Here is an 8,354-nt window from a genome sequence, read left to right on the forward strand (position 1 = left end):
ACTTACCTCTCTGCCTCTCTTAGCTCCTCCAGTTCCGCCACCCTGGCCTCCAAAGTCCTTATGTGGTCTCTGAGAGCCAGGATCTCCTTGCACTGACTGCACACATATGCCACTCACCCACAGGGCAGGTAATCATACATGCTGCACTCAGTGCAATACACTGGATAGTCCCCACTCTGCTGCTGGGCTTCTGCCTGCATTGTATCCTAGTTAATGAAAGGGTGGTTTAAAGAAAGAAGTTTTGAATGTAGTTTGGTTTATAGGTTTTAAGGGGACTAAAGGGGCACAGATAGGACCGACAAGGGACCCCCTCTCCCTTCCCACTCCCCTTCTAAACTCCCTGTTAGCTGCCCCTGGTCGAAAAGCTGCCTGGTCACTTGTGCACGACTTTATAAAGTCCTGTCCTGAGTGAATGCCCCGCCCACTGATTAAGGCTCAGCCAATTACCAGAGGCTTCTAGCCTTCAAACCTTCCTTTGAAGCTCACAGCCTCCAACTGCCAGCCACAGCACATGACCCTTCAAACAAACAAACAAACAAACAGACCGACAAACACAAGCTCAGCACACAGCAAGTAACCCCTGAACACAAACAAACACACACTACAGACAGTCAGTTACCCCGCAGATGCTCTATTTGCTCCTCCTTCACCTGGAGAACTCCCTTGTGAAACTCCTTGGCAGCCCCTGTTCACATATAAAGTCCATCATTTTATTAATAGTAAATGATATGCACAAAACCTGTTATCTCAAACATAGTTGCCCTAACACTTCAATCCAAGCACACTTGTTTAGAGAAAACAATAGAACAAGTTTATTAACTACAGAAAGATAGATTTTAAGTCATTACAAGTAATGAGGCATACAAGTCAGAATTGGTTACAAGAAAATAAAACTAAATCAACTAATATATAACTTAACAAGCAAAGCATTGAATTCAAAGCAAAAGTCTCTCTCACCACATGCTTCAGTAGTCTTAGTGATTAAATTCCTTTCAGGCAGGATCCCTCTCTCAGTCCTCAGTTGTTTCTTTGTTGTTAAAATGTTGCAGCTTCTAGGAGTGGACAGAAAGGGAGGAATAACTTGGGCCATCTGTTCCCAATTCTTACACTTTTTCCTCTTCCTTGAAAATCATCTCTGGGTGGGTCTCAGGATACAGAATGTTTGTGGAAATGGGATTCTCCAGCTGCTTCTTTGCTAACATGTAAATTTCTAATTCAAACCCTTTTTTCCCTCCAAAGAATGGCCTCTTAACCAGGGGCGGCTCCAGGCCCCAGCACGCCAAGCGCATGCCTGGGGCGGCAAGCCTCGGGGGGCACTCTGACTACCCGACCCTCCACAGGCAAGCTACTGAAGGCAGCCTGCCTGCCGTGCTTGGGGCAGCAAAATGCCTAGACCTGCCCCTGCTCTTAACCAGGTGATGGCCTATTTGCTTCCATTGACACTTAGCTGAGGCATCAGTTTGCTTTTTGTCTTTGAGGAACTGGTTTGTGTCTGCTTTTCTGAACTTGAAACATGTCTCCGTAATGTCTTTTTTTTTTTTAATATGGAGATATACCTATCTCGTAGAACTAGAAGGAACCCTGAAAGGTCATTGAGTCCAGCCTGCTGCCTTCACTAGCAAGACAAAGTACTGATTTTTGCCTCAGATGCTTAAGTTTCCCCCCTCAAGAATTGAACTCATAACCCTAGATTTAGCAGGCCAATGCCTAAACCACTAAGTTATCCCTCCCTGTGACAATGTAGAGTTTTATAATTTTATATACAATGTTGCCACACATATTTTTCCAGGACAATAATGATCAGAAAATTATGAATTTTCAAATGATACCTCACAAGGCATACTTAGTACAAAGTGTATCAAAGTCTTGTAAAAGTGGTGAACATTGGGGTACGGACTGTCACACACACCATTTTGGTCTGGGCACCTAAATCTAATTTTTAGGATGCCAAATGCCCCCTCTCTCTGGCCATTCTTATATATCACAGCCCTTACTGGTTTGGTGCAATTATGTTGTTTTTACAGCTGTATCTTTCCAGTACAGAAAAAGATTGTTGTATAATAATAATTGTGAAGGGTTTTTTAGTATTAGAACAATAATAAACCGTTAATGGAGATGTGTTGTTCATTGCTGATGCCTTTTCCCATGTGTTTTGTAGGAATTGTTGTGATACAACTGTAATTATTTTCTAGATATCATTGGATCAGCGCATTGCAAAAAAGTTTTCAACTAGCAATAATCACACCTCAGATTAACATCATTGGTTATGATACTGCCACTATTTCCTTTACCACTTGCTAGACTACCTTTTAAAAAAAAATTACCCCATGGGTAAATGGCTGTGAATACAAAAAAATTCTTCTGCCAGTAAATCCACAGCTGCTCCTGTTCAGTACATTAAAGTTGAGAAACAATTACCTAAATTAAATTAAGGTCATTTCACACACTTCCACTTTTATTTCCTATTACTAGGTACATCCAAATCCTCAATCCAGTACTTTCTTTGTTTATTGTAAGTGGTTCACAAAGGGAGACAAATCATTACTTCTTTACCTATTTTTCAGTAGGAAATTTGGAGCTGTCTTTTCGCTAACAATGTGCTTTTAAACTCTTAAGAACAGCGTTAAAATTATCTGAAAACCTTAAATGTATCATTTATGTCTTCTTTAAATTACCCAACCCATTATCCATGTTGCTTGAGGCTATAATAATATAAAAGCTTAGTGCAGTTTTTTACTCTTTTAAAGTTGTTTTCAGATGAACATAGCAATGCTGGACTCTTGTGTGGAATTTTTTATTTCTTTCGGGGACATATAGTTCAATTGATCTACATAATGAGTTGAGGATATTAATAAAGACAAATCCTCTGAAAAATGAAAGGCCTTCATTCCATGACAGATCTTTAAAATGCAAACATGCGTCTTCAGTCTACTAAAGAATAAGCAAGCTGCCTGTGCTGACTTGATTCCCAAATATTAAGGGGAAGAAAAAGGGTATATTATTCTGATAGCATGGTAGAAATCAGTCATTCTCTTTGCTTCCCTCTTCCCACCTACTCTTCCCCATGTCTCTCTCTCTTTCTCTCTCTCTCTCACACGCACACTCTTCCCTCCATCCCTCCCTTTCTGCTTTCCTACATAAATCCTTAGGCTTCACACAGTTCCAAACACTTTTCATACTCCGTATCTGCAAAGAGTTTACTGGTATATGGTTACTACAAAAGACAGCTTTGGATTATAAATAGCAATCAACTGTACTGAACTGAATAAAAATAAATCCCCCAAAATCAAAATAATTCCATATGAACTAATAGTCTACAAAATTCTAAATTTTTTGAAGAGAGGTTAGAATATAGCCTTTCAAACTAACAAAAAATAAATTGCATTGAAAGAAGGGAGAGGGTTAAATAATCCACAAAAGCACAAATGTAATTAAAAAACATCAAATTAGGTGACAATTTTAAATGTCAAATTTTAGCCAGTTATGAATTAAAATGTCTGAGTTATAAGTCCCTCCAACATTCTGATATATGATGTCATTTATGTATAAATTATACCAGGATTATGGTAATATCAGGGGCAGATATCAGAATAATGGGGTCTTCATAAAGTCTTCCTGAAGATTATATCAAGGTTAAGAAAAGACATCTTGCATAGAATTATCTCAGCAGGCTTGTGAAGCCCTATGTAGAAACTCTTCTCTGATCTAAAGGGAGACCATGAATCGCTGAATGGAGAAACTTCTCTGCTCCACTGTGAACCATACATTTGTATATTTCAAAACTCCTCACAAGTGGTATCAAGACTACCTCTTAAAATCCCAGGAATCAAGGTTTTGTACTCTCCTTAAGGCACAGAGAGCTTGTATTTAATATTTGATTTAAACATTATATAACGCAACAATGAACTTCTGCCGTAAGCTTTAGCCAGCCACAGTCTGTCCTGGCCTTTGCAGTCCATATCTGTACCTTCCCAAAACGTTTGTTCTTTGCCTTCACACCCACATCTCTATGGAATAGTAAAAGCTAATCACCACAGGTGCCAAGGCAGAGGACTCATCCTCCATAATGAAGTATGAGGATGACTTGACCCCATTAAGGAAATCTGGTCACTCCTAGGCACAGTAGACTCAAGAATATACCATAAAATGTGTCCCTTTCCCCTTTCCAAATGCTATGTTTGCATGATTTTATTCTTTTAACAATGTTGGCCATAAAGGTCTTTGCTGGAAGTTATTTTTGTTTAAACTTTGGTATTACTTTAAAATGCCATTTATTGTATATGAAGGCTCGATTGTAACTAGCCCCAACATAGCCAGGCAGAGGAGTAAGGGAAAATAAGGGCCCCATCAATTCCGTGTGGCCACATTAGGGCTACCATGGTCTTCAGTCGGGATTCTGTGTTGAGTGCAAGAGCTGCAGCCTGGAGATATATCTCAACTGGGCAAGTGGCTGGGTTAGGGGAGGAGGGAAGCTGGGAACAGTTCAGCCTTTGCTTCTTCCTCCTTACACACTGGCCATGGTAATTGGCTGAGAACACAAAAGGAGGTAAACTGCACCTTTTAAGAGAAGCAGTAACTTCACTACTTGGAGAAAGAAGGGAGTATGAGAGAATTGTGACTGCATTCCATTACTTCCCAGGATGCTCCTGGGTCAGCATAGCTTTGTCCCTGTCCCCTACGCCCCCCCCACACACACACATTCCCACCACGACTCCCGGCTAAGTGCAAAAAACTCAGTCTATCCCTTAACATGCTTTTTTAAATTCTATAATAAATGTAAATGCATTTAAAACTTTTCTCTGAATCCTTTTTTTTGTAGCGTGTGCTATTGACATGGTATATAGCGCTGCTCTATTTATTTGTGTAAGAAGCTTTAAATTTGTATTGTTGTTTTACAATGGAATATGTTTTTGTTATTTGTTAATGACTGCTTTTAAACTAAGTATTTATTTACTTTTTGCATTGTTTTTGCTCAAGAATTGGCGAACCTAAATCCTTTCACTATGTGTTTGGGGATTAGTCACTTCCCTCATCTAGTCAGTGGTATGACTTGATTGTGTGGCATAAACTCATCTTCACAAGTCTGTTAAAAATGTAGGAGTTGAAATTTTGTTAATCCTTTCATTTCTTGTGGCTACAGACATACTGTGTATATAAGCTAAAACAGAGATAAAGATACAAATATACTTTCCCAGAAAGGGTTGGCCTAGTGTGAAAAGAGCTTGTTCTGTTACTACAACTTTAACTAAAGATCCCCAATCTAACTGCCACCATTCATCCACTTGTTGGAGATGAGTTCTCTCTTATCTGTCACTAGCAGCAATGCTTATTAGACTAAAGGTGTGTGAAAACCAACAGGCTCCATTTTATTTGGATTGGCAAACCTAACTCAGACGGTGATGATCTCAGGGTTTTTATCCCATTGGGTTTGCTTTGGATTGATAGGGACAGTGCTAATGCAAAACTGTACCATGAACCCTTGTGAGCCTCTGATAGATTCACCCTTGTCCCTCACAAAAAATCCCTTACTTCTAGTAGGTCCCTGATCATCCTCTTTATCTTAAAAAAGCTTAAGTGCCTACAACCCCTTGGGCCCTGCTTTGAGCTGGTTGGTTGTATATGCTGCCTCTTCCTGGGATTTCCAGGAGAAGCCAAGAAAGGCAGTAAGTAATGGAACAGAGATTTAGTAATCCCTCTCTAATGGCCTGACATATATAGTACTGCATTATGTTTAAAACCCTGGCTTGATTCCCATTGCTACTAGTTCATGTGAGGAAAGACTATTATTGATCCCAGTCTTGCAGCCCTTGTTCACATGAGCAAGCCTACTGATTTCAATTATAAAAATATGCATGTGAGTAAAGAAAAGGTAAAGGATCAAGCTCATTATATATACACAGAGGCAAAATTAAGGCTTCAGTGACATATGGTATACTATTGTAGTCCCCTTCTCAGTAATATACTGATTACTGTTTAATGTAACACAGACACTTATTTGTTAAAAAAAATAAATCATTTACTTTTAAAATGCATGAGAGATTTTTGTTCTCCCTCTACTACCAAGCCACTACCCTATAACACTGATATTTAGTCAAGGCTGCTATAATATTTACCTTACTTTGAGAAAAATAAAGGGAAAGGTACCAAGAATGTCACAGCTAAATAGAAGATCAAATAGATAATTTACCATAAGTAGTTAAGTGTGGCATTCTGTTCAACTTTTTCAGACCTGAGGAAGAGCTTTGTGTAGCTCAAAAGCTTGTCTCTCACATCAACACAAATTGGTCCAATCAAATATATTACCTCACCTACCTCACCTCTCTAATATCCTGGAATCAACACAGCTACAACACCACTGCATACAACATATTTGGAGAAATCGCTTGTCCTGGTACACTGAAGAATGAATTTCCCCATGGGGCCATACTGTCCCTTACAAGATTCAAATTATATTTCTGTCCCAACTTGTGGTCAAACTAATGTGGCCTGTTCAGTAGGAGAATGGCCTCAGTCACAGGCTGCTTGCATCAGACCTACTGTCATCAATAATAGTCTGGGTGGCTTGGTCCCTTCATCTGTGCTCTGATCTGTGGTCTTCCCTTGCCCATCTTTCTTTCTTTCTTTCTTTCTTTCTTTCTTTCTTTCCCCCCAGGCTCCAAAACCCAGCCCTTGGTTACGTCAGGGAATTCTGAATAACTTGTGGTCTTTGGGGGGAAAACAAATCATTGCCCAGTCTTCAATCCCAGCTGGTTTACATTGGTTTAAGGGGGCTGGAAACTTATTTTTTTTAAAAGAAAATAGAAATTTTCTGCTCCACTACTAGCAATCAGAGGTGGGCAAACTACAGCCTGCTGGCCAGATCTGGCCCATCATGGCTTTGGATATGGCCTGAGGTATTGCCATCCCTCTGGCACTGTGGGCCCCACGCCTCTCCCGGAAGCAGACAGCACCACATCCTGTGGCCCCTGGAGGAGATGGGGGGGGGAGAGGACTCCGCGCACTGTCTGTGCTCCACACCCCACAGCTTCCATTGGCCAGGAACGAGGAACTGCGGAGAGTGGGAGCTTTGAGAGAGGTACCTGCAGGAAAGGGAAGCGCACGGAGCCCTCTGCCCCCCTTCCCCACAGGGGCTGCAGGGACATGGTGCCAGCTGCTTCCAGGAGCGGAACGGGGCCAGATGCACACTACTGCCACCCTGGAGCCACTCCTGGTAAGTGATGCCAGGCTGGAGCCCGCACTCCAAACCCCTCCTGCACCCCAACCCCCAATGCTGAGCCCCCTCTTACACTCTGCACCCTTCCTCCAACCCAACCCCTTGCTCTGCACCCCTTCCTTCACACCACACCCTGCACTCAGTCCCATACCCCAACCCTCTGCCCCAGCCTTACATTTATGGCCCTGCATAGAATTTTCCCACCCAGATGTGACCCTTGGGCCAAAAAGTTTGCCCATCCCTACCCTAAATTATGTGTCCCACAAGTTGGTGGGCTTTGCTGAACCACAAAGGCTTGCTGTACCTGTTAGGCCAGGTCCTTAAACTGCCCTGGCAGAGTACGTATTTTTTTCCCCCCGGTAGGGGGCTTCTGAAAAGTATTCACCGTTTGGCTGCAGTCCTCCTGTGTAGCTATTTTTAGCATCATCTGGGAAGTAAACAAGAATCAGAAGAGATTTCTATGACTAACCTCAGAAAAGCTCTTTCTCCTTCCAGCATCTATTGATGATCTTTGTCAAACTTGTCATTTTGAAAATTATACGGGGATGGGGGTGCATGTCTCACCCTAAGGGAGGGTGTAAAGTGTTTCTCTAACCTTAGAAGTACATTTTCCTACAATGGCTGCACAGAAGAATATTCTAATGTAGTTACAAACAGGTATAATGTGGGTCAGCCTTGTTGCACAGCCTAGATGGAGACTTCTGTAATGATAATTAAGTCAGATAAATATTAGTTAGCTATGTAAAGTGGCCTAAAAAGATCCCCTCATCCTGTTACAGTCATGCAGACACGTTGTTGAGAGATCTATGCATGTGTCTACATTAGGAGGACCAGACAATAAGTGTGAAAAATCAGGATGGGGGTGAGCGGTAAGAGGAACTTATATAAGAAAAAGACCCAAACATCGGGACAGTCCCTATAAAATCAAGACATCTGGTCACCCTAGTCTACATGGAGGTTTGTGTGTGGATTTATAATATAAGTAAATACACCACTTCATTTTTATTACACATGCCTGCTCCAGCAGTTCCTTACCAGTGCTTTAAGATTACATTACTAATTTTAATAAACGTGGGCCAGGTTCTCAGCCAGAATAAACTGGCACAGCTCCAGAGAAGTCAATGGGTCTCTGCTGATTTAT

General features: G+C 41.4%; 1 pseudogene; it reads right to left on the reverse strand.

Annotated features, from left to right (window-relative positions):
* Positions 1–2,162: 2,162 nt before the first annotated feature.
* Positions 2,163–2,282, reverse strand: LOC116831049 (U4 spliceosomal RNA; annotated as a pseudogene).
* Between the last annotated feature and the right edge of the window lie 6,072 nt (positions 2,283–8,354).

Source organism: Chelonoidis abingdonii, chromosome 1 (assembly GCF_003597395.2).
Source record: "Chelonoidis abingdonii isolate Lonesome George chromosome 1, CheloAbing_2.0, whole genome shotgun sequence".
Lineage (NCBI taxonomy): Eukaryota > Metazoa > Chordata > Testudines > Testudinidae > Chelonoidis > Chelonoidis abingdonii.